This window comes from Cervus elaphus, chromosome 20 (assembly GCF_910594005.1).
Source record: "Cervus elaphus chromosome 20, mCerEla1.1, whole genome shotgun sequence".
NCBI lineage: Eukaryota > Metazoa > Chordata > Mammalia > Artiodactyla > Cervidae > Cervus > Cervus elaphus.
The window spans coordinates 98258289-98285890 of record NC_057834.1 but is presented as its reverse complement, the minus strand read 5'-3'; the positions used below and the strand labels follow the sequence as shown (position 1 = coordinate 98285890).

The following is a 27602-nucleotide window of genomic DNA, read 5'->3' as shown; positions in this document are numbered from 1 at the left end:
AGTGGTTTTTGTCATACATTGACATGAATCAGCCATGGATTTACATGTATTCCCCATCCTGATCCCCGCTCCCACCTCCCTCTCCACCCGATTCCTCTGGGTCTTCCCAGCCCTCACACCCTGGTGTATAGAAGGCAAACAAGACATAGTTCTGAATGAATGGCTTCATTTCAACTTCCCCAGTGTTCTGAGTGTTACCTGTCAGACAGAGCAAAGACCTTTCTGTCCAAAATCTCCCTTGCCCCTGTTCCCAGTTCTCTCTGTGCCACTGTGTTCTATTAAAGTGGCAGCAAGAGCTGCCTAGAAAGAGGAATGATTATTAAAGACTGAAAATAATTATCCCCATTAAAAACAAGAAACACATTTTAGGCCCCTTTTAAGTAAAGGAGTTTAGTTTTACAATGCATTCCCTTTTGATTTTCTCCCACGTACAGTGTTTAACTGTAAAACACTCATTGGCTGAACAAAAGCATTTCTTTGTACAAGTTAATAAAGAGAAATAAGTTTTTACCCCATTGTGTCAATTTAGCAGGACTCAGAATGCTATTGTGGAACACAATGATATATGTTCCTTGTTTCACTGTTTTAAACACAAAATCATACTTCTGCCAGTTAAGTTGAATTCTGCAAGTCTGATTTTTTTTTAAGGATTTTAAAATATTATAACAGTTTTAGGCTCACAGAATTATCACAAAGATAGTAAAGAGAGTTCCCATACAGCCCACAGCCAGTTTCCCCTGTTATTAACATATTTGTATGGTACATTTGTCACAATTAATGAACCAATGTTAATACATGACTATGAACTCAAGACCATACTTCATCCCAGTTTCAACTAAGAGGACTTCCGTCTTTTAACAACTTCAACTGATTGGAAAGACCTTCCCACGTGATGAAGAGTAATATGCTTTACTCAAAGTTTACTGATTTAATGTTAATTACACCTAAAAAAAATCTTTATAGAAGCATTTAGAGTTGTGTTTGACCAAATAACTGGGTACCATGGTCTAGCCAGGTTGACACATAAAATTAATCATCATAGACAGTGTGAACACTTCCCATATGTCCCACAGCCAGTTTCCTCTATTATCACCATCTTACATTATCATGGTACATCGGTCACAATAAAGAACTGATATTGATATGTGATTATTAACTCAAGTTCATTTTTTAATTAAGATGGCCTCATTTTCCTTCCTAATGCCCTTCCTGTATCTCAGGATCCTATTCCATTTAACACATTATATTTAGTTATCATGTCTCCTTGGTTTACTCTTGGTTGTGACAAAGTTTCTCAGATTTTCCCTATTTCTGATGACCTTGACAGTTTTGAAGATTACTGGTGAGATATTTTGTACAATATCTCTCAAGTGGGGCTTGTCTGATGTTTTTCTCCTAATCAGACTGGGTAATGTTTTGGGAGGAGGACCGCAGAGGCACAGTATCATTCTCATCATACCACACCAAGGGCACACCATCAGCATGACTCACCACTGCGGATATTATCCTTGATCACCTGGTGGAGAGGTTTGTCTGCTTTCTTCACTATCAAGTTATTCTTCTCTTTCTCCCTTTCCATCCTATACTTACAAGCCTGCTTTTAAATTTTAAGATTAATTAATGAAATTACAGAGACTGGCCTTAAAACATGTCATTGCTGTTCAGTCACTAAGTTGTGTATTAAACCATGAAATCTTTACAATTAATCAAAGTATTCTTAGAAAAGAGTGAGAAGAGGTTTCCCTTCTCTTGCACCAACAGTGGGAGTGATGCTTCCTTCTGACTCATAAAGACCACAAGAAGAAACTGACTTGATAAAGTTTTAAATTGACAAGACTCAAAGAATGCTACTTTTGTTTTCCTGTATAACATGGACACATGTGAATATTTGTAAATTTCCAATTGGTTCTGCTCTTTGCTGATACACATATGTCCTTGACCACAAAATGTGAGAATACTGTTAACATAACATAGTGACAACATTAAGAATCAAATGCAGAGGTTAACAAAGGGCTATGAGAACACTGGGCTTTCCAGATGGCTCAGTGGGTAAAGAATCCACCTGCAATGCAGGAGACACAGGAGATGCAAGTTCGGATCCCTGGGTTGGGAAGACCCCCAGAGGAAGGCATAGCAACCAACTCCAGTATTCTTGCATGGAGAATCCCATGGACAGAACATAAGGTCGCAAAAGAATTGGATATGACTGAAGCGACTGAGCAGGCAGCATGCATGAGAACACTGGAAGAAAGAATTTCAACCAGGCAACTTGAGGACAGTTTCATGGAGGGTAGGACATGTGAGTATGGTTTTAAGAGACAGAGAAGGCTGAAGGACCATCACATGCACTACATGGAAAAGGAAAGAACAGGGCATAGGAAACAGAATTCATTTGTGTGTGAATTGTATGTGTGCACTTGGTGAGCAGAACTTTTGTACCAGGCTAAAGAGTTTGTGCTTTATTCTATGAGCATAGGTGTAGAGGATATGGATACTTTGGGGTAAGGAGAGTAATATGATTATGTCTAAGTTATATTAGACATGGCAACTATTTAAAGGAAATTGGGAAGATAAAAACAGAAAAAAGAAGTTGAAAGGCTTATGAAAGGATAGAAATTTTAAATCTTCTCTATACTGTAAATAGAGAAGAGAGAAAAATTTTTAGAGGTAGAATAGATAGGATTTGTACCAACACCACAGGTAACAAGTAGCAGGGACTAGAGGACCTCTTCTTCCTGTCCACATAGCTGGACTCCACTCCCTGGCCTCTATTATATTAGCTGGCACTGTATGACTGAGTTCCAGGCAGAACGTCATGCATGAAAGTCATCACTGGAAGATGACACTTCCAGGTCTATTTCACTCTCTCTCTCTTCTGGACTGAAAGGGAGAGAACCCCCAAGTTCACTCTGAGTACCATGCACTGAAGGTTGTAGAACCACAGGATAGATGGAGCCGTGTTTCCTGAATCACTGCTTCCAGAGGATCTTCCAGCCCGCTAGACCTGGAGACAAGGGAGAAGTACAGTTTTCCTGTTGAGTCATTACGTGCTTGGGCCTGTTTGCAATCCCAGCATAGCTCAGGCTACCCTAACCACACTGGAAATTGGTACTTTGAAGTTGGTGCTCCCATAACAGAAAACTAAAGCATGTGACATTGGCTGTGTGAAGAAAGATATTGGAGACAAGCAGACTGGCGAGTCCTGTTTGGCTGGGGCAAGATATTTGATAGAACTGTCACCTGAAGCACTGGGAATGGGATTGGGGTAAACCTGCATGGGAAGCCTGCATACATCAGTGTCTTCTGAACCCCGGATTTAAGGGGTTAAAGTGTAGTAACTAGGCTGGAGTGAGGCCTAACCTACATCCATACCATCCTTTATATCAGATGTTGAAAATGCCAGTTGTCTTCATCCAAGAATGGGATGGGGAAGGAGGCAGAGTTATGAGGGCCTAGAGTGCACCTGAGAAAGATTCCCTGTGGCCCACACGCCTGTGGATGTAGTCTTCTTAGCTTCCCATCCACTCCCCCTTCACAGAGCTAACCTCAAAAATGCCTCACCTGGACCGTACCTTCAAGGACAACTTGACCATGAGCTGGGAGGTCACAGTTCTAGATCTGGGGCCCAGGGCCTGAGAGAGGAAAACAGTCCCGCTTCTAACACTCCATACACTCTTCCTCCTACCACTCTGGGTCTGGGGGCTCCAGAAATGCTTTTCATCTCAGAGGTGTGCACTCTTCTGTTTGGGGTCCTAAAAGAGTGAAGCAGAAAGGATGGGTGGAGACACTGAGGCCTGGAGACAAAAAGTTCAAGGTCATATAAGTGCTTCTCCATTTAAATGGTTTGTCCGCTGATGTAGCAAGTTAGCAGCAGGGTCTTGACTTTCCTAGAACTCATAAAATCTAAGAGGAGAGCTGAGATGGATGCTATAGTGTCTACCCTATGGGTGAACTGGTCCCACTCTCATTTACAGATGGGACATTGAGGCCCAAACAGAGAAGGAGAGGAAGAGCCCACTCTCCCACGGACCTACTGTGTCCTTGGTGCCCTGCAGAACTCTTCCCATGTGTTATTTCACAACAGCACATGAGGTAAATCCTATCATCTCCATTTTGCAGATTAAAAAAACAGGCACAGAGTGGACAAATGACTTCAGAGAGGGTGAGTAACTTACCTAAAGCAGTATGTCTGATAAGTGAGGTAGCCAGGATTCAAATCCATGCAGTCTGGCTCTAGAGTCTATGCCTGCAGTCACTGTGCTAACTCTGAAGGTGGTGTAGGACCTACTGATCTGTATTTCCAGAAGGTTCATTGAGGTCTTCTTTCTCATACACAGTGTATTTCCGCTGCCTGCTGGACAGTGTTCCAGATGAGCATGCGCTGATTTGACATGGGTGAAACCCCGTGGTCAGGCCCAGCCTCATTTCTCACTTCTCTCTGTACCATCTGCCTTAGCTCACCTACACCTCTTATCCGTGAGCAGCTCTGTGACAGAGAAGGGAGCGTGACGTGAAGAGTCATGAGTTGGTTGTGAGTTCTGGCTCTGCAGTTTGTTGTCTCCAGAATAACCTTGATCAGGTATTTAATAACATCTACCTATCAGAATTATCATGAGGAGTCAGTGAAATAATGTAGATGAAGTACTTAATATAGTGCCTGGCACATGCTATGTATTTTAACAGCAGGAAAAATTATTGATGTGAAATTCTATTATTCCCAGCTTCAAACAGCTCACAGATAGCTGTTCATACTCATAGATGGTAGATAAATCCCCTGAAGACTATGCATTTTGATTTAGGGTGTGGAAAATGGTCAGTAAATAGTCACCGGAGTTAGCAGGAAAGAGCCCTCACGGGGGCTGCAAATGGTCAGTAAACCCTTCTGGTAGAAGCTGCATTGAATTCAGCCTTGAAGGTGGAATTGGTTCATCCAAGTAGAAATGAATGGGTGAAGCATGGACAAATTCTTAAAAGCACGAAGCACACGGTATTTTGCAGTGGTTACTTTTGTTCGATTAATACAGGCACCACCCAGGGGATCAGTGGGAGATATGTTTAAAAGGTAGCTGGGGGAATGATTAAAAGGGTCTTGAAATCCAGGCAAGGGAATATGAGATTTCTCCCTCCCTCCTTCTCTTTCTCTTATGACAATAATAGCAGTGGCAACAGCAAAGGCAAAAACCTCACAGAGGAAAACAGCCCAGGTACTAATCTGCGCCCTCAGATTAAAATTTAAAACCCAGGTCTCCTCATCCCACGTGTAGATGACGGAGGCTGTGGCCACACAGAAGGGTTCTGGCCCGTGTCTTTCTCTTACCACAAAGCTCTCCAAGGGCTGCCTGCTCTCAGGATGAATCACAGCAATTTGCAGCTCTGTGTTGTTGGAGACATTTCAGTTCTATGAGCCAGTCAGTGCTCAGAGAATTCTGCCTTCATTTGGTCCAAGACTAAGAGAAAAGACTTGTGGGGACCAGAGGAGGTGTAGGTTGGGTGCGAACCAGCCGGAGACTCAGAGGCCAGCACAGAGTGTGCCTGAACACCAGCCGGGCCCAAAGTCTTTAGTCAGACGGACAGCCTTTTTCTAAAGTGTTGGATCTTTATTGAGCCTCCTTCCACAAAGTCTTAAGGTTACATTCTACGTGTAGCTTTTCTTCCACGAGTTCATCTTTATTATTTTATTAATGATTAGTAGTCATAGATAATTTCTCACTTTTGTTTCATCAGTGTTTTGTTTCATCAGCATAAATTGTCACAGTAACTATTATTTTATTATAACTGACAGTATAAACAAACAATTCCATAAGATTGGTCTGATTAGGGCACAGGTGAGTTTTTTTTTTTTTAAGTTGAAATATGAAAGTGAAGTCGCTCAGTCGCGTCTGACTTTTTGTGACCCCGTGGACTGTAGCCCACCAGGCTCCTCTGTCCATGGGATTCTCCAGGCAAGAATACTGGAGTGGGTTGCCATTTCCTTCTCCAGGGGATCTTCCTGACCCAGGGATCGAACCTGGGTCTCCCACATTGTGGGCAGATGCTTTAACCTCTGAGAAACCAGGGAAGTGAAATATACCTCACTAAAAAAAATGTACAAATCATAAGCATACAACTTGATATAATCTATCACCATAATCAATAGGACATTTTTAGCACCTCCCAAAGCCAAGCACGGGCCTGTTTTCCAAAACTGCTTTCTCCCTATTTAACTACTACACAGACTTCCAAAGCTATAGTTGTGTTTTTGACCTTATATAAATGAAATCATGCAGTATATATATTCTTTTGCATTGGACTTCTGTGCTCAAAATAATGTTTGTGAGATTTGTTCGTGTTGTATGTTGCCATGGTTTTTTCCATCATAATTGCTGAAGACGATTTCACTGAATGAGTATACTATAATTTCTATTATGAATGGGCTTTTGGGTCGCTTCCAACGTGGGGCTGTTTCAAATAATGCTGCAATAAACATTCTCAAAAATGTCTTTGTACACTTGTGCTTGCACTTCTGTTGTGTACACGCCTAGGAGGAGAGCTGCTGGTCACTGGGTAGGTGTCTGTTCCAGTGCGTATTTCTTTGATTACTGATGAGGTCACGCACCTTTGATAGGTGTATCAGCTATTTGGATATCTTCTTTCCTAGAGAAGATATCCTGAATTATATATATTACTTACTGATTTGGAAAAAGTTTTTCACATATTCTGAACACAAGTCCTTTGTAAAATATGTCACATGTACCTTCTCCTACTCTGTGGCTTACTTTTTCACTCTTACAGTGATATCATTTGATAAAAGTTCTTAATTTAATGTAGTCCAATTTATCAATATTTCCTTTGTTGCTGATGAGTGTATTTCATTTAATAAGTACTTTTCTCTACCTTCACATCATGAAGATTTTTTTTTATCTTATAGAAATTTCACATTTAGAGCTACCATCAATTGAAAATTGATTTTTATGTATGTTGCAACATAATAATAAAGTTTCTTTTCTTTTTCCCATACAGTTATCCAAAAGACAACAACACTGATTGACCCATCCTCTTCCCACTGCTTTTTTAGTGTGGACTTGTAAGATCACATGTCCAAGTATGTGTGGATCTGTTTGAGGACTCTTGGTCTATTTGTCTACCTTTATACCTATATCACACTGTCTTAATTATTACAGCATTATAATAAGTATTGACATCTAGAATGCAACTTCTTTGGCCTTATTCTTTCATAGTAGCCCTTTTTATTTCCATGTATATTTCAGGAGCAGCTCATAAGTTTTTTATTAAAAAATACTACTGTGATTTTGATCAGGATTGTAAATCATGGAGTTAATGTATTACAGGGTTTTTCAATGAATAAACATTGGCTATTTCTCTACTTATATAGGTCCTCATTAATTTCTCTCAATATTGTATTATCATCTGAGCAGAGTTCTTACATGTATTTTGTAAGATTTATTCACAGGTATTTGATGCTTTTGTTGCTACTGTAATGATATGTGTTTAAAATTTTTATTTTCTAATTTTTACTGCTGTAATTGATTTTGTACCTTGACTTTGTAGTCACAAACTATGCTAAACTCACTTATTATTTCTGGTAATTTAATTGCAAATTAATTTTTACTTCATACAACAATAGTTGTAAATAACAATAGTTTTACTTCTTATGTTACATTCATTTTATCTTTTCTGTTCTTGTTGCACTTGCTAGGATTTCTGTAAAATGCTTCACAGAATTGGTGATACCGGGCACTCTAGTCTTATCTGTAGTCTCAAAGAGAAAGCTTTCAACACTTCACTATATGGTATGTATTTTTTTTTAACTAACCCTTATGGAAATAAGGAAATTCTTTTCTGTTTCTAGTTTATAAGTTTTTTTCTCATGAATAGATGTTGAATTTAATTAAATATTTCACCTATTGAAATGTCCAAAAGATTTATAGCTTTCTTACTCTTAATACAGTGAATTACACTGCCTGTTTTTTCCGATGTTAAACTACTCTTGCATTCCTACAAAATATGCAACTTGATTTTGATGAATTGCACTTTTTATATATTGCTGGATTGAGTTCGCTAATATTTTCTTTAGAATACACACATGTATGTTCATGAGTAATATTTGCCTATGATTTTTGACATCAAGTTTATGCTATGAAGGTTATATGATCTCATAAAACAAATTGGGAAGTTTTTCCTCTTTACTCTCTGTAATAGTTTTCATGGAATTAGAATTATTCTTTCTTACATGTTTCGTGTAATTCACTAGTGAAGCCAAACTGTTCTTTCTGGGAAAGACACTTGGAATTAGATTTTTTAAAATATTTATAGGACTAATTCATATATTCTATATCTTTTTGGGTCAATTTCAGTAGGGCTTCCCTGGTGGCTCAGACGGTAAAGCATCTGCCTACAATGTAGGAGACCCAGGTTCAATCCCTGAGTCAGGAAGATCCCCTGGAAAAGGGAATGGCAACCCACTCCAGTACTCTTGCCTGGAAAATCCCATGGACAGAGAAGCCTGGTAGGCTACAGAGCATGGGGTCACAAAGAGTTGGACACAACTGAGCGACTTCACTCAGTTTCAGTAAGTAATGATTTTAAGGAATACATGTCGTAAAATTTCAAATTGGCGAAAATTGTTTATATTTTCCTCTTGTTAATTCTGTAGCATTAGTTGAGTTTAAGCCAACTGTCTTTGTAGCACCTAGCACAGTGTCTATAAGCTGGTAGCATTCAACAAGTTACTTGAGGAATGAAGGGGAAACACATGACACATTGACCAAATGCTACTTCAGTCAGTTCAGTCGCTCAGTCGTGTCGGACGCTTTGCAACCCCATGGACTGCAGTACGCCAGGCTTCCCTATCCATCACCAACTCCTGCAGCTTACTCAGGCTCATGTCCATTGAGTCAGCGATGCCATCCAACCATCTCATCCTCTGTCGTTCCCTCTTCCTCCTGCCTTCAATCTTTCCCAGCATCAGGGTCTTTTCCAAGGAATCAGTCCTTCACATCAGGTGGCCAAAGTATTGGAGCTTCAGCTTCAGCATCAGTCCTGCCAACAAATATTCAGGACTGATTACCTTTAGGATTGACTGGTTGGATCTCCTTGCAGTCCAAGGGACTCTCAAGAGTATTCTCCAACACCACAGTTCAAAAGTATCAATTCTTCGGCACTCAGCTTTCTTTATAGTCCAGCTCTCACATCCATACATGACTACTGGAAAAACCAAAGCTTTAAGTAGATGGACCTCTGTTGGCAAAGTAATGTCTCTGCTTTTTAATATGCTGTCTAGGTTGGTCACAGCTTTCTTCCAAGGAGCAAGTGTCTTTTAATTTCATGGCTGCAGTCACCATCTGCAGTGATTTTGGAGCCCAAGAAAATAAAGTCTGTCACTGTTTTCATTGTTTCCCCATCTATTTGCCATGAAGTGATGGGACCGGATGCCATAATCTTAGTTTTCTGAATGTTGAGTTTTAAGCCAACTTTTTCACTCTTCTCTTTCACTTTCATCAGGAGACTCTTTAGTTCTTCTTCACTTTCTGCCATAAGGGTGGTGTCATCTGCATATCTGAGGTTATTGATATTTCTCTTGGCCATCTTGATTCCAGCTTGTGCTTCATCCAGTCCAGCATTTCGCATGATGTGCTCTGCATATAAGTTAAATAAGCAGGGTGACAATATTCAGCCTTGACGTACTCCTTTGTTCCATGTCCCGTTATAAATGTTGCTTCTTGACCTGCATACAGATTTCTCAGGAGGCAGATCAGGTGGTCTGGTATTCCCATCTCTTGAAGAATCTTCCACAGTTTGCTGTGATTCACACAGTCAAAGGCTTTGGCACAGTCAAGAAAGCAGAAGTAGCTGTTTTTCTGGAACTCTCTCACTTTTTCTATGATCCAAAAGATGTTTGCAATTTGATCTCTGGTTCCTCTGCCTTTTCTAAATCCAGCTTGAACATCTGACGTTCACAGTTCATATACTGTTGAAGCCTGGCTTGGAGAATTTTGAGCATTACTTTGCTAGCGTGTGAGATAAGTGCAATTGTGTGGTAGTTTGAGCATTCTTTGTTATTGCCCTTCTTTGAAATAGGAACGAAAACTGACCTTTTCCAGTCCTGTGGCCACTGCTGAGTTTTCCAAATTTGCTGACATATTGAGTGCAGCACTTTCACAGCACCATCTTTTAAGATTTGAAATAGCTCAACTGGAATTCCATCACCTCCACTAGCTTTGTTCGTAGTGATGCTTCCCAAGGCCCACTTGACTTCACACTTCAGGATGTCTTGTTATAGATGAGGGATCACACCATCATAGTTATCTGGGTCATGAAAATCTTCTTAGTATAGTTCTTCTGTGTATTCTTGCCACCTCTTCTTAATATCTTCTGCTTCTGTTAGGTCGATACCATTTCTGTCCTTTATTGTGCCCATCTTTGCATGAAATGCTCCCTTGATATCTCTTAATTTTCTTGAAGAGTAGTCTTTCCCATTCCATTGTGTTCCTCTGTTTCTTTGCATTGATCACTGAGGAAGGTTTTCTTACCACTCCTTGCTACTCTTTGGAACTCTGCATTCAAATGGGTATATCTTTCCTTTTCTCCTTTGCATTTAAATTCTCTTCTTTTCACAGCTATTTGTAAGGCCTCCTCAGACAACAATTTTGCCTTTTTGCATTTCTTTTTGTTGGGGATGGTCTTGATCACTGCCTCCTGTACAATGTCACAAACCTCCGTCCATAGTTCTTCAGGAACTCTGTCTATCAGATCTAAACCCTTGAATCTATTTCTCACTTCCACTGTATAATTATAAGGGATTTGATTTAGGTCATACTTGAATGGTCTAGTAGTTTTCCATACTTTATTCAATTTAAGTCTGAATTTTGCAATAAGGAGTTCATGATCTGAGCCACAGTCAGCTCCTGGTCTTGTTTTGGCTGACTGTAAAGAGTTTCTTCATCTTTGGCTACAAAGAATATAATCAATCTGATTTCGGTGTTAACCATCTGGTGATGTCCATGTGTAGAGTCTTCTCTTGTGTTGTTGGAAGAGAGTGTTTGCTATGACTGGTGTGTTCTCTTGGCAAAACTCTATTAGCCTTTGCCCTGCTTCATTCTGTATTCCAAGGCCAAATTTGCCTGTTACTCAAGGTATTTCTTGACTTCCTACTTTTGCATTCCAATCCCCTATAATGAAAAGGACATATTTTTTGTGTGTTAGTTCTAGAAGGTCTTGTAGGTCTTCATAGAACCATTCACCTTCAACTTCTTCAGCATTACTGGTCGGGGCATAGACTTGGATTACTGTGATATTGAATGGTTTGCCTTGGAAACGAACAGAGATCATTCTGTCATTTTTGAGATTGCTACTTACTGTCATGTTAAGCTGGGAAGTACACAGTTGAAGGAGACCCTTGACATGCAGGGAGCCTGTCTTTGAGGCCATGGCCTCAAAAGAGATAGCATATGTCAAACCTATCAGACATAACACCATCACCTTAAATATACATTTGTTAGCTCCCCCTTCACTATCTTGAAAGAAATTCACAAATAGTCTAAATTTTTAGAAAATAATACAATATCCTCTTGAATCAAAAATCAACAAATGAAAAGTAATTTATAATAAAAGCATATGTATTTTTACCTAGAGATGTTCAGGCCTGACTACACTAGAAACACAATAAAGTTGGCAGATGCTAGGTCCCAGTTATAATAAGCAAACCTGTACGTGTGAGATGACAACACTTAAATAATGATTACTATTATGTATATTTAACACTTTGAGGTTAAGAGTAAATGAGCATACTTGTGTGTGTGTGTGTTTGTGTGCGTGTGTGTGTATGTATAAGTAGAATCAGTATGAATACAACAGCTGCAAATGCAAACTGATACAAGTGTATTGCATTGCTAACTCAGATACCAGAAGTACTGTTGTTGATAACGGAATAGTCTAAAAAGTGAAAGTGTTAGTTGCTCAGTCATGTCCAACTCTTTACGACCCTATAGACTGTAGCCTGCCAGGCCTCTCTGTCCATAGGATACTCCATGCAAGAATACTGGAGTGGGTAGCCATTTCCTTCTCTAGGGGATCTTCCCCACCTGGGGATCAAACCCAGGTCTCCTGCATTGAAGGCAGATTCTTTACTGTCTGAACCACCAGAGAAGCCTGGAATATTCCAAAGTGGGGGGCAATTCTTAGTAAAGTTCTGAAACAAATGATGTGCACTCTTTTCTTAATTTATACGGGAGCTGCATTCCTGGAAAATTCAGTCTATGTCAAAACCCTGTAAAACTTTCTTTTAAATGTATGTAAAATAGAGTTAGGTGCTAGGCTCTTGTAACCATAGAGATTTTTATATCCATATATTTCTAATGGGACATTTTTAATTTGTATGGGACTGTCTCCCCTTGCCCAGTTTATCCCAATAGCACCCCCCAATTTTTGCAATAATCAATCCCCCCACATCCAACAAAATTTCCAATAGCCCCCGCCTCCAGCCAGGAAGCATGCATCCTTTCAGAGAACCTATACTCTGTTCCTCTGAGGTAGAGCTGCCTCTTACCCAACTGTTTCTCCCAAACTCTGCGGAAGCACCACATAGACCCTGTAGGATACAGTTAGCCTCTTAGGATTCCAAACTTGCACCACCTTTATATTTATTTTATTATTATATATATATATAATATTCAAGTATATTATTTTATACTTGAATCACCTGTATATTTCTTTTTATTATTATTCTTAAAATTACTTACCATCTTCCCAAAAGGATGTTTTGGTGAGTGGTGTGACCACCTGATGTGAAGAGCCAACTTACTAGAAAAGACCCTGATGCTGGGAAAGACTAAGGGCAAAAGAAGAAGGGGGTAACAGAGGATGATATGGTTGGATGGCACCACTGATTCAATGGACATGAGTTTGAGCAAACTCACGGAGATAATGAAGGACAGGGAAGCCTATATGCTGCAGTTCACAGGGTCGCAGAGAGTCAGACGTGACTTTGTGACTAAACAACAACAAAAAGAGGTATTCTCATAAATGGGGAAAAAAATCTGGCGTGGTGAAGAGTGAGATGAAAACAAGCAGGCAGAATGAAGCTCAGGGTGAAGCTAATACCTAAAGCACACATTTCCAAGGTCTGCACACTTTCTACATGTGAGAGGTAACATGGAAGCTGGGATGTTAATTTAGAGAGAGACACTTGATCAGTTACACAGTCAATCCCACTCTCCATGAGAGAGTGAAGAACAAAGTAAGAACATGGGCTCTGGAGCTGGACTTCTCAGATTCAACTTGACTCCGGTCTTACTAGCTTTGGGACCTTGAGTAAATCACCGTGTGCTTCAGCCCTCTTGCCTATAAACGGGATAATAACAATAATATTCTAGAATACCTACCACATGGTATTGGGAGGATTAGAAAAGCTGATGTTTATAAAGTGCCTAAAACAGTATACAGTAGCTAGCTGTATATGTTATATGAGCATTTGCCAAACAGACAAGCTGAAACAGTTGCTCAGAGAAAACACTGCATTTCCTAGCAGTGTCTCTCAGTGGTGTGGGATTGAGTTACCTAGGTTGGATGCTCAGAGGAAATTCAGCATTCATTAACCCCATCCTGCTTGTACTACAGTGCAGAAGACTATAACCAGAGAGTGGAAATCCAGTGGCCAAATTTGCACAGCTAAGCCAAGTCACTGGCTCCTATCTGCTGCTCTTACCAACACTCCTCCTACAGCTGGTCTAGGGAGGAGATGCAAAGGATGGGCCTCCAGTCTCTGCACCCAGCATGTCTCCAGGTTCCAAGACCCTGCCTTCCCCCAACGGTCTTCTTACTTTCCGAACACCTGTTTCTCTGTTAAGTACAGAAAGCAAAGAATGAAGGAAATCAAGGGAAAGTGATTCATAAACTCAAACACTCAAGGAACATGCAAATTCAAAATGGATTTCCTTTAAATACATCTCTAACTTTGGGTAGGAGGAGGAATGGATAGGTAGAGGATAAAGGCTTTGGGAAGGATTTAAAATGAAATTGTCTGAGCTGGCAAAGTTCCACCACTTTCCGGTGAGACTGCACAGAAAGCTAAAGAGCCTCCAAGCCTCTTTTTCCTCATCTGTACCACGAGGATGATAACCATTGCTCATGGGATTGCTGTGAAGACTAAATGAAGCAACATAAAGTGTCCAGCACCATGCCTGGCACAGAGCCAGGAGCCAATAAATATTATCAGGTATCAACAACCTACAAAAAGAGAGAGATTTTTCCTTTACTCTCGAAAAATAGGAAGTCATGTGTTATTCTACCCCAGAAAGATTTTATTTTGGTGTCTTTCTCCTCCATGAACACAATTATCTAGTGGAGGGGAATGGGGTGGGGGGCGGGGGGAATGGGCACAGATCTTGGAAAGAAAGGATTTGAAAGCCCAGTTACTGTCACTCTAGGCCCATGAGAAGCAGTGCAAGGCAGCATGGATGTGGCATTGAACCCAATTCAGTCACTCACTGTAGTGAGTTCCTGAGCGTGTTCTCTTCCCTCTCTGACCCTTAGACAAATATCTGTTCATTGTCCAGAATGTAATACCCATCAGGGTTTGCTACTGCTAGAGTCGTTTACTTGCTAAGTCGTGTCCGACTCTTTCGACCCCATGGACTGTAGCCTGCTAGGCTCCTCCATCCATGGGATTTTCCAGGCAAGAGTACTGGAGTGGGTTGCCATTTCCTTCTCTAGGGGATCTTCCCGACCCAGGAATCGAACCCGGGTCTCCTGCATTGCAGGTAGATTCTTTACCCACTGAGCTATGAGGGAAGCCCATTGCTTGAGTGCTGATTACTAAATAAGAAACTCTGAAAAACTGAACAAGAAATCTAGAAAGACAGGATGAATCTCCCACTGGTGATAGTTCAGAAAGACTGGCAGCAAAGGATTTTGCAAGATGCATGCTTATAAACACATTCTCCTTTTACAAGGAACATTATAAAAGTCTATACAGTTCAGTCATAATAAGAAATATTGGAAAACTAAAAAAAAACAATTATACCCTTAAAAATTCAAGAACTCAATAGCTCCACTCTACTCAAACCTGTCATGGGACAGAAAAGGCTTGTCTAATTTCAGATTTTAATTTTCAAAGGTACTGTGACCCATATACGTGTAGGCGGCAGCCGCTGAGAGTTGCAGGCTCTCCGCACACACACAGGGTTGTGGGTGGCCAGACATCTATTGTCTGAGAAGCAAGAAGAGACGAGGGGCATCCACCATGAGCCAGCTATGTGCCTGTAATATTTCATTCAACACCCCCTGCCCTGTATTAAGGGAACCCTTTTCTCCCCTCCTGCATTCTTGCCACGCCACAAAACAGGAATCTCTGCCCTCTTTGGGGTATTGGAAGTGTCAACTACAAATTGGCACTTGCCAAGTGCATTTGCTAGTAACTGAACGACAAGGGCATTTCCCATCGGCCGCTGCAGAGACTGAACTCTGTGCTGCTGCAGCTGCTGACCTTCAGCACCCCCTGAGGGAGGTCAGGGTGGAGTGAGGCACTCTGTGCTCCAGGGAATCTGCTGGGACAGGTCTTCAGATAGTTAGATATTTTCAGGAACTGATTTCATAATCCCAATCCTTGCATCTCTTCATTTCTAGGAAAGCACTAAATCCTTTCATCTGAGGTGCTGTCTCCCAGGCTGCAGTCCTCATTTTGACCCCATCAAAATTTACCTTGCAGCCTTCACGTTGTGCATCTTTTTTAGTCCACAGGAGTTAGCTTGTGCCCATCTTTCTCCCCCTCCTTCACTTCTTCCCGGGGTGGGGGGCTGGGGGAGGACTTCTCTTTTTGGTGAGGCTGGACTCTCTGTTAGGCTAGCTGTGTGTTAGATGCAGACTTTTTTTTTACTTCTGCTTTCCTGTAAGAAGGAAGAATAGTTGGATCCCAGTCCACAGTCTAGGGGGATGTGTCCTTCTCCAGAATTCATTGGTTCAAGGTAAGTTGCCCATTCTTGTGTGTCTGAGCTATATTTCCATTTCTACCCACATGCAGGTCCAGACTTGGTCAGGGTCATGCTGTTTTGAAGGTCACTTGATTGTGGGTCCAGCTGAAGTGCTCCCACGTGACTACCAATAGTTTCTCTTTTCACCTCTGTGCTGTGCTCAATCCCTCTTTGAGACCCCATGAATGGTAGCCCATCAGGCTCCTCTGTCCACGGGGATTCTCCAAGCAAGAATACTAGAGAGGGTACCCGTTTCCTTCTCCAGGAGATCTTCCCAACCCAGGGATCGAACCCAACTCTCCCACATTGCAGGTGGGTTCTTTACTGTCTGAGCCACCAGAGAAGCCCAAGAATTCTGGATTGGGTAGCCTATCCCTTCTCTAGGGGAACTTCCCCACTCAGGAACTGAGCTGGGATCTCCTGCATTGCAGGCGGATTCTTTACCAGCTAACTGACTATAAATATGATTAGTTTTAAATTGTTCCATAACCATATAAGTCCTCCTACCCAAAAGAGCTGGAAGGGGCCTCAAAAGTGATATGACTCAAGCCTCTATGGTCCAGGTAAAAACTCTAGAACTGAAAGTCCTCCTGTCAGCTTGCCCTCCCAGACCCCACTGAGGCTGGCAGCATAAAGACGTGTGCTCAGTCCCTGGCTTGGCCTCACCACCTGAAGCACTGCCTTAGCCCTGCAGAGCTGGGTGAGCATACCCTGCATAGGACCTCACTGCGTCTCAGCATCCTTCACAGAGATCCCTTGCCTCAAATTGTTCTGTGCTTATTTTCATTCACTCAGAAGCACCTGAGTCTTCCTTCTCTTGGCCCTGCTCAGACCCCTTTGTGTTGCTGTGAAACTGTCACCAGGGTCTCAGGGTGTGTTCTGCTCTGGATCTGACCCCTGTGAATTGGAACCTGCATGAAGGTCTCCTGCCCGGCTACCCAGGGCACTTTCTGCCCACATCAGGTGAGCACTTGCTGTGAATTATAGTTGGACTTCTCTTAATAGCGGAATCTAATTAAATTGAACAATAGTTTTATCTCATCGTGTGATTCAGAGATGGTTGCTAGGGAAACCACTGGGAATATGTTTAATTTGTAAATCCTATAATTGCCCTAAATTAGAGTAATTCGTGCTCTTGCTTCAGTTGCATTTGGACTGAGCCAGCTAGCAAGCAGGTAAGGAAGAGAGAATGCTCACAGGTGAGCTCCCACAGCAATCTGTTCACACTCCTCATATTGTGGTTTTTCCTTCCCTTTGCTGAAAAAGGTACAGGGATTAGAGAGAAGGCCAGAAGGTGTCCTTCCAGTGGACTCAGAAAACTAGAAAACCCCAGAAAGGGTCTCTCCCTCCCTATGAATTCAGTTGGTCATTGCAGAGAGACTGGGGGCAACACCAGTAGCAATGGAGAGAGATAAAAGAACATCTGCAAAGACTTACTTTAAAATGGATTCGGAGGCCTAACACTGTCATTCAAAGGGGGCTGCTAACTCCAAGTGAAGAGAATCAAACTACTCGGAAAGTTTTATCTTCAGCAAAAACAGGGTGGTCTAAATGAAAGACCCTGGTGTTAAGATTTGGAAGAGGTCCTGACATTCTCCCTGCCCAGCATCTTCTTGATCCACATCTGTATTCAGAGAGTCACCCATACTTTGCTCTTGAACATTTCCAGTTGATGAGGCACCCACTCCTCGCCAAGGCAGCCAGTTCTGTTTTTAAACAGCCCTGATTGTTAAGAAATCTGCCTTATATTGAGTCAAAAAAAGGGGTGCGGGATGGGTGGCACACTCCCTGATTGATGCAGTCGACTGGCTAAGCTCCCAGAGGCTTGTTTATAAGCTCAGAAGCATCCTTCCTCTGTCACAGATGCTCATCACCAACAAGCCACGCTGGCACTGGGGCCCAGGAGAATCCATACAGCTGGGGACTCCTACCTTCAGATGGAGGGGAGCAGCAGCAGGGACAAAAACAGAATGTTCCCTGACACAGCGCTTGATTAAGAACAAAGAGAACAGCCGCTGTCTCTAGGGCCCGGCAATGTTTATCTCATCGTGATAAAAAACCAAAATCAAAGCACAGACCCTGTTGCCTGGAGTAAATGTCATGAAACTCTTCTCTATACAATAGCAGGATCAATAGAGGACGACTCAGAGCTTCAGATGTCACTAAGTCTGGGTGGATCATCACGCTCCCTTCTGGAAACACTATAGTTCTGTGAACGTGGCTGACTGTGACATTAGCTTGTGGCTGCCGTATCCCAGTGGTGACTCACGCTGGAGTCTGCAGTCACTGAGAACCCCCCGGCTGCATCTCCTTTGTAGGTGCAACATTACGTGGCCCTTACCTCAGCTCTCTTGGGACCGTGGATGTCCAGGGCTTCTAGATCCTTGTCTGCACCTGCTGTCGTTTATGAGTTCACCTTCAGCATTTTAAAATTCAGGACCACAGGGATTGCAGTCTCCTGGCTCTTTGGCACCTCTCCTGGTTTTTAAGTTCCCAGGAGGTCACTGCCTGTGGATAATTGATCTCATCAGCATGTTCCTATTCGCCTCAGCTCTAATTTATCCAGACCAGTGTGTTTAATGAAAATAAATGTCTAATCTGCCCTTTATCAGTGTCTAGTCTCTTTTTCTAATTCCTTGACTGAAAAGTTGGAGGGGCTGAGGGGTCCTGCTCTTTCTCTGATCTACTGAAGCATCATAGTTTATCTGATAATATTTATCTTACCCATGTGAGAGATAATAGTTTAGGATTTTGGAGAAAGACTTCCAACATGAGTGTTTTGTATTTTGCATAGCCCTTTCACATTGTTTGGTACCCCTTGTTTATGTGCTAATTGTTTTAACAACTTCCGGGTCTATAAAAAAGGACACGTGTTAAATTCTTATTCACTCTTATTGAAAATCTAGTTTTCTGTGCCACAAATTCATAACCAAGGTTTGCCTCACTGGAGAGAAAGAACCCAGGTAGAAGTAACTGGTCATGAATGGCAACTTTGCAAGTTTCAAACTATGGAATGATGGCAGACATCATCAAAGGAGCCCTGGGCTCTCTAGGAAGTCCAAATCCCAGACAAAAAAGAATCCTAGTTTTCTCTCAGAATTCTGTTCAAGAATTACTAAGAAACTAGCTACAGTGTAAAACTGTAAATTATACTCATTAGAATGTGGGGGGTGTAGGTAACCTCAGATTTAAGAGCAAGGAGTTGGAATACGTCTGATTTAGGAAGCAGGGGTGGGAAAAAAGGTCTGGGTTCCGAGGCTACATCTATGGGAAACCCATCAGTAGTACACATCGGAAGTCAGAGGAATGCACAAAGACATTCAGTAGGAAAGAGGGAAAGGATCCTTCCATAAACTGTGAGTACGTGTGTGTGGCTTTTCTACCTCAGTTGTGCATCTTTGGTTAACTCACCTTACTGCTCAGATTCCCAGTTTCTTCATCTTTTAAAAGGAGTCTTAAACGGAGATAATAACGCCTTTAGGCTCTAGGATTGTCCTGAAAACCAAACGAGGTCATGAAGAATATTAGAAATGCCCACGACTGTCTGCCTCCTCCCTCTCACACAGGGTACTCACCTCTCCCTGCTTCAGGAGAGCCCCTGCTCTGGATTCTGTAGGGGACACAATCCCCTCCCCCAACTCCCTTCTCTACTGTGGTTGATTAGAAAGAGCTGAACAGTTACACCAAAGAGAAGGGAGCTGGTCTCAAAGAAAGCCAGCAATATGCTGAACTGAGTTACTTGGAACACCTTCCTTCTTTTGGGATTTTTCACTGAGAACTGAATTTTTCACTGAGAACTGATTAATTTAAATTTAAATAGCCACATGGAGCTAGTGGCAATCATACTGAATGGCATAGGCTTATAGATTCATTCTCTGAAAAGGGTAAAAAACAGAAATCAAAGAGCTGAAAAAAATTGAAGAGATTTTCTTATCACAGGAAAAATTCTCACACCAAGATGCTGTGGATTCAGAGAAATGCCAAATACAAAGAAAAGAAATGGAATCACCTAAAGGTATTCAAACACCCCTTGGGAGGTAGAGATGACTGTGAACACCAGATAATTTCTGTCCTCAACAGCTATACCAAAATTCCCTGAGAGTAGAATCCAATAGTGAAGTGCTACAAAGCACGTCTGGCACTATGGAGACTAGATACTATGGAGTCTCCCCTAGTATGAAATGAATACAACCTGATAAAACACACCTTTGATTTTATTCCTAGGTTTGTGAGAAGCAATGTATGACTCATCCACACGCACACTCACCCTTTCCCAAAGATCTGAACCCACTGTGATAACTGATAAGTACGGGAGAAAGATAGGGCTGGCAAATGCTGACACTAAAATAAAAAATCAAAGCTAAGTGAATCAAGATGAAGAGATTAAGCCTGGATTCTAGTAGGGGGACTAAAGTCTTTATATATGGGTAACACCCTCTGATGGAGAAGGCAACGGCACCCCACTCCAGTACTCTTGCCTGGAAAATCCCAGGGATGGAGGAGCCTGGTGGGCTGCAGTCCACGGGGTCACACAGAGTCGGACGCGACTGAAGCGACTTAGCAGCAGCAGCAGCAACAACACCCTGTGACTCTTGGCAAATGCAATTCTGCTCTAGAGAAAAGCTTCCTCAACTAAGCAATTAGGGTTTCTAGGATTTCCACAGATGAAGATCAAAATAGAAGCTCTTAATAAAATTTAAGAAACAAAAACATAAGAAAGCAAATAACTTTGGGCCAGAGACAGAAGAAACAACGTACATCAGATTTAGATCTTCAAAGATTTTAAATATTAAAATAACTATATATGTGAAATAACTATGTATGAAATCCTTAAAGACAGAGATGACAAAGTCACAGAAATAGAATGCAATGGGCAGACCATCAAAAATAAAATGGTAGAGTTGAAAAATTAAATATAATTTTATAAACAAAATATATTATTATTATCAAATAAAACCCAGGGGATAGGTTAAAAAGAAGAATAGAGAATTAGCGAAGTAGAAGACAGAGTTGGAGAAACTAAACAGAATATATCCCAGTGAGACTCAGAAGAGGATAAATGAGAAAGAAAGATTAATAAATGGTTATAGGTTCCAAGTGAAGACAGAAAATTAAGCACACACATCTACATATAAACAATTTTATTCCCTTCCCAAAATCTATTATTAAAAAAAAAGATATATGCTCACAAATATGGGTAAAATATAAGAAAAAAAACAAATTTTTGGAAAAGGGAAATGAGGTGAACACATGATACCAGACTTACTAGAACTGAGCAAGCTAAATCATAAATTGGTGGTGAGGAATTCATTGAAATCCAGCCAATCTGAAAGATAAAACAAACACTAGGAAAGCAGAAGGGAGGATATAACACAGAAAAGAGCATACATTAGTGTAACATGAAACAAGAACATGATACAGGAGAATTACCAAATCAAAAGTTCTTTGAAAAAACTATTCAAACTGGATTAATCAATCTCTGGTAAGATTGAGAAGAAGAGAGAAGGAATGAATATACATGAACAAAGGGACATGTCTACAAAATGTTTTTAAAAAGTGGTACTAGAATAAACTACTTTATGCCCATACACTGAAAGAAATGAAAACATTCCTAAAAATATACTGCTTATGAAAGTAATTGAAGAAGAAATGGAAATCTAAGTAACTTTATAATTATTAAATAGACTGAAAGAGTAGTCCAAACTGTTTTTGCAAAGAAAAGGGTTAAATGGCTTTATTAGCATATGATTCTCTCTCTATGCAGAAGAGCAAATAGTAAAGCAGAGCCAAGACATTTTGAAGACAAACAGGATGAAGGAACTTTCTTTTCTGGATTACAAGGCTTACTAAAAAGCTAATGTTATTAAAACAGTGTGGTTTTGAGGTCAGGATAGTCAAACTTATCAATGAAACAAACGAGGGAAATAGGTCTACATTTATCATATGGTAAGTTGCTACATGAAGAGAGTGACCTTGAAAATCATGGGCAGAGCATTCCATAAAACGTGCTGAGGTGACTGGTTATCCATATAAGAAAACTTGAAAGGTAATCCTAATTCTCATATACAAAAGTTAATTCCCAATGGATAAAAATTTTAAATATGCAAAAGGTTTTTAGAAGAAATTTCAAATACCTTTGTAACCTTGCAATTTATTAAAATGATTTCTTCAAAAAGACACAAAAACTACCAACAAAAAATGAAAATATTGACAGGACTTCCCTGGTGGTCTAGTGGTTAGACTGTGCTCCCAGTGAAGGGGGCCTGGGTTCAATTTCTGGTCAGGGAACTAGATCCCATATACTACAACTAAGACTGGCATAACCAAAGAAATAAAACAAATAAATTAAAAAAAAACATTGATAATACATCTACATTAATACTATCAAAAGACACCATAAAGTGAAAACACCAAGATAATTCTAAGAGATATAACTAACAAGGAATTAATATTCAGATTGCATTTTTTTTTAATTCTACAAATTAGGACAACTTAATGAAAGTGGGAACAGAACAGGAACAAACAAGCATTTCACAGAAGAGGAAGCACAAATGACAAATAAACATGAAATTATGTTTAATCTCATTAGCAATCAGGGTAATGAAAACTAAGACCAAGAAGACTATATTACACACACTAGATTGAGAAAATTGAGATAATAGCTGGTGTTTATGAGAATGTGGTTTAACAGGGACTTTCACACACTGCCAGCAGCAGTGAAATTCATACAATCACTTTGCAAAACAATTTGGTGCCGCACAGAAGTTGAAAGTCTGACTCTTTGACCGATCCACTTCATTCCTAAATACATACCTGAAGACATTTGCCCACGTGCACTGGGAGACCTGTGTGAGAAAGTGAAAATGAATGAACTACAGCTATTTGCATCAACTCAAATAAATCTCACAAACATAGCTTTGAATTTTTTAAAAATGTAACTCACCTAAGGTATGATCTTTTCCTAACACTTCCAAAACGAGCAAGATGAAACAATACATTGTTTAAATATTCATAAGAATGTGATAAAATATGAAAATAAGGCAAAGGAGCAGTAAACAACCCAAGTCACTCATGATCTTCTCAGGCTAAGGGGTGGACCTGATGCTGGGTTCACCTCCCTGACAATAATGGGGGTGAGGGGACCCTGGGCGCTCCTTGCTGGGGGGCTGTGCCACAGTCAGTAGAGTACCCTCACTTTTCAGAGGAGCCTAACCAAGACCCTGGCGGGAGACAGTGGCGCTGCGCTCAGCAGCCTTTGAATGAGGCTGGGACCCTTGCCTCTAGCGCCGGGACGCTGGCTCAGTTGTCATTTGGGAATGATTCAACCCTCCTGAGGGGGCCTTTGAAACACGCAGGGGAAAGTTTCTGGTTGTCACAGAGACAGGAGAACCCAAAGGCTAGCGGTGGCCGTGATGAGACACACCTGCTGCCCCATCCTTGGAGCCCTCGCGTCTCTCTCCATCCTTTGATTCTGTGTCTCCGCTCCTGCCCGGCCCCGCAACTGCGGGACAAGTCTCCTCCCAAACCCCTTAGGACAGCGGGCTGCCGGTCCTAACTAGGAGCTTGAGGGCTGCAGACGCTCTGGTCTCACTTCTTTCGTGCTGGGAATTGAGTCCTCCTCGCAGTTAAGATATCGTTGAATTCGGTTGCGAGGACAGGTACAGACCACTCGCTCGCTGGTCCTGGAGCCCAGGAGCTGAAAACCGGCTTGCTCCAGTTCTGGCTGCATTCTTAGAACAGCTCTGCGTTCGGGGCTCCGTCGGCCTGTGCTAAGCTGAGCAGCGCCCTCCCCGGGACACCCTGGGAACATACACCCGGGCTGCTCAGAAAATGTAAACACCCATGGCTGTGAGTTGAAAGGATCTGACCACCGCCAGCTCACCAGCTTGCGAGTGTCTTTGCGAACACGGGATTCAGGAGGCCCTCTAGCAGAAGGCAGCCTCATGCCAGGGAGCACAGCTGGATGAGAAGTGAGAACCTGCTCCCTTGGTCAGGCACTCTGGTGCAGTGCACAGGCTGTACAACCGTACCTAGCGGCCGAATCCAGTGTCTCCCTATCAATCTGGTGACCCACCCTTGGCCTCACTCAAGAGGAGCCTTTCTGGGACTGCCTAGTGGTTGCTGGAACCAGACTCCAGTTCTAAAGAGATGGGTCCAGGTGTCCAGCCCCCATGGCCTGACATTTAAGGCTGTTTACACTTTGCTTCCAGTCTGCTTTTCTATCCATTGCATATCAGAGCATCTTCTAGGCAGGCTACTCTAGTCACAGCTTTCCAAATAATGCTTGTGGAAGTTCATCTTCACATTCACACACTCGTCCTTTATCCTGCCCTGTTACCCACTTGAAGACTCAGTTCATTTTCACTTCTCTGAGAGGTCCACTCGGATCGGCTCAGCTCAGGAATCACTGAAAAGCACCCAGTGTACTTCCCATTGGTCACTGGCTACACAGCCCATGTACTGAGGGCTGGGGCTCCCTAAGAAGGTTGTAAGTTTCTCAAAGGTGGGAAGATGTTGAAGGGACTAGGCCCCCATGCTGCCCTATTTAAGAACCTTGCTGGAAGGTATTATTCTTTGTGAAATAAGCAGACAAAGAAAGACAAAGACTGCATATTTTCACTTGTGTGTGGAATCTAAAAATAATAATAATAAAACGAATGAGCAAATACAACAAAACAGAAATAGACTCACAGATAGAAAGAACACAGATAGATAGTGATCACCAGTAGGAAACCGGATGAAGGAAGGGAGTGAGATGGGAGTAGGGGATTAAGAAGCACAAACTACTGTGTATAAAATAAGCTCCAAGGTTATATTGTACAGCACAGGAAATATAACCAATATTTTATGATAACTTGAAGTGGAGTATGGGGCTTCCCTGGTGGCTCAGAGGTTAAAAGCTCCAAGGTTATATTGTACAGCACAGGAAATATAACCAATATTTTATGATAACTTGAAGTGGAGTATGGGGCTTCCCTGGTGGCTCAGAGGTTAAAGCGTCTGCTTGCAACGTGGGAGACCCAGGTTCGATCCCTGGGTCAGGAAGATCCCCTGGAGAAGCAAACGGCAACTCAGTCCAGTATTCTTGCCTGGAGAGTCCCATGGAGGGAGGAGCCTGGCAGGCTACAGAGTCCATGGGGTCGCAAAGAGACACGACTGAGCGACTTCACTTTCACTTTAAAGTGGAGTATAATCCATAAAAAATACTAAATCACTATTGTATACTTAAAACTAATAGAATATCATGAGTCAACTATACTTCCATACAAAAAGATAAATAAGAATCTCACTGAGTACTTACCATGGTAACAAATAGCTTCTTCTATTCTCCCAGATCAAAACAAAACAAACATACATACACACACTTGAAGAGCAAGGAATTTGGCTCCCTGCCTGGATTGGTAATGAGAACATCAGGACAAGATTGAGGCCAAATCCTTGATCTTGGTTTAATAATTTGCCCATGAACTTTGCCTGGGCTACTTTGGTCCTATCTCAAAGAAAGTGCTTCATTCTGAAGATAATGGGCCGCCTGTAGCCCATACCCCCAAATGCCAGAGCGGGATGCCCTCTCTCTCCATGAATGCTCAAAGACCACGTGAGCTGAAACTCCCATAACAAGAAAAGCAGCCATGCCTCATAGGTGGGGGCCTCACCTAGATGCTGACTGAGTCAGATTTATAAGTTTAAGAAAGAGATGCTTTGGATGCTTTTCAAAATCTTTGGTGAGTCTGTAGCAATCTCAGCCCACTGAAAAACTCAAATCCATCACAGCTCAGCACAGCTCATGTTTCAGAAGATGCCTGGAAAAGAGCATCTTGGCTGAGTTTCCCTAGTAAGGCCATCATTCCACAGGTGCGACTAAGCCCCTATGTGATCCGGGCTCAGCTCCCGGTTCCAGAGACATCGCTGGGAGCAAAACAGACGGAACCCTTTGCTCTCCTGAGCTTCCTCTCCAGCCCGGTGCTCTGCTCACTTTTCACACACTCCAAGCGCTTCAGCAAGTGTTAAGGCTGTGAAAGGAAGGTCACAGGAGCCCTCTGGGGTAGTGAACGAAGCACACACACCATTCAGAAGAATCTCCTCAAACCCCAACTGTTCCAAGTCCGTGGAACCAGTAGCCTCCACAGGACCCGGGAGCCTGATAGAAATGCAGACTCTCAGGCTCCTCCCGAGATCTTGAGTCAGAAACAGCACATAAGCTCCCAGGTGAACCATGTGCAGAGGAAGGTCTGGAAAGTACTGTAGTAGAGCATGTCCCACACAGACAAGAGTAGGTGGTCAAAGAAGTGTGAGGAAGAACCTACCTGTTCCTCCCTTGCAAACTCAAAGTTGGCTTGTGAAAGATGCAGATGTCCTCAGAAAAGGAACTTGCTTAAAATGCCAAGGTTCCTCAAACTTCCTTGAGAGCCCAGCAAAGACTCAGCAGCTGTAAACATTCACTGGAACTAGCATCCTCTGAAACACATCTTGGGCAAAATCATAATGGCTCTCTGACAGTTATGGTGCCAACTTACTTGGTTTAAACAGTTCCAGATGAAATGACCCCATAGCATGAGAACTGACAGCTTTGCTGGGCCACAGATTTGAGTCATGTCCACTGCTGGGGCTCTGGGCAAAGTTCTCAGCTCTGCAGGGCTTTTGCAGGGGGTGGAGGGGACCCAGGGACTGCTCATTCATGTGGTTGGGTTGGTCTCTGCTTACAACTGAGTCAGTGACAAACTCATGGGGTAATAAAAATACTGCATCTCAGTGAATTCTGGCCACCACATACTCACCCCCATGGTGAAAGCTAAGCCGAATAGTTGGTTGACTTGCAGTGTGATGATGTACACAGGAAATACTGCATTCAACATGGAACATGTCATTTGGAGAAACTCAGGAGCCAGCATATGCATTCTTTGTTGGTCATTTAGGAAACTGGAAAAGGATCTGGGGTACATTATAACCACAGATGTCAAGAATCCGTGATGTTGATGATCACAGCTAACATTTATGGAGCATTTCTGACATGCCAAGCCTGTCCTAACTCACCTTTCCCTACAACAACGCAATGAGATAAACAGTATGAATCATTTTACACATGAGGAAACAGTGGCACGGAGCTGGGTTCCTCACTTCAATCCTGTTTCTGCTGAATGCACTGTCTGAGATCTAGGTGACAGGACCAAACCAGTCAGAGGATGAAGGGGACCCTTGGGCCCCCTCCATCCTCCCAGTCAGCCCCCAAGAGCAGAGCTCCTTCCCCAGACTGCCAGCCAGGCAGTGGCCATGACTCATATTCGTGCCTCAGTAAAACTTCCAGTTACCATGCTGTGGTCTTCCTACTTAAATAGTAGCAACCAAGAAAGTTGCATCTCCTTTGGGAAAATGTCTCTCCTGTCTGCAATTTGGGGGTGCCCCTCCAGGTGTGAGGTAACCCTCAGAGGGCAGGTGCAGGCTGCAGCAGCCTCACTGGGGGGCCGGGGCTGGGAGAGGATGCTGGTTTGCCTGATTCTGCATTTCTGTCATGCCCCAGGTGGTGTCGATGCTGCTGCGGTGACCTGGAGGGCGAGGCCACTGATATGGACCACAGGTAGGACTGAACTTACTTCTGTAAGGCTCTAGTGTCCAGCCAGCAGAGAAGGCAATGGCAAC

The 27602-nt window shown here is 42.3% G+C and overlaps 1 long non-coding RNA gene across 1 annotated transcript; it reads right to left on the bottom strand.

Moving 5' to 3' along the window:
• Window positions 1-27148, bottom strand: LOC122678187. The gene is made up of 8 exons (XR_006336019.1): window positions 26273-27148; window positions 22779-22810; window positions 19377-19460; window positions 18307-18473; window positions 15697-15881; window positions 13703-13836; window positions 3562-3752; window positions 1-3004 (listed from the first exon to the last, which is right to left on the bottom strand). It is a non-coding gene; the product is annotated as an uncharacterized LOC122678187 (long non-coding RNA).
• Between the last annotated feature and the right edge of the window lie 454 nt (window positions 27149-27602).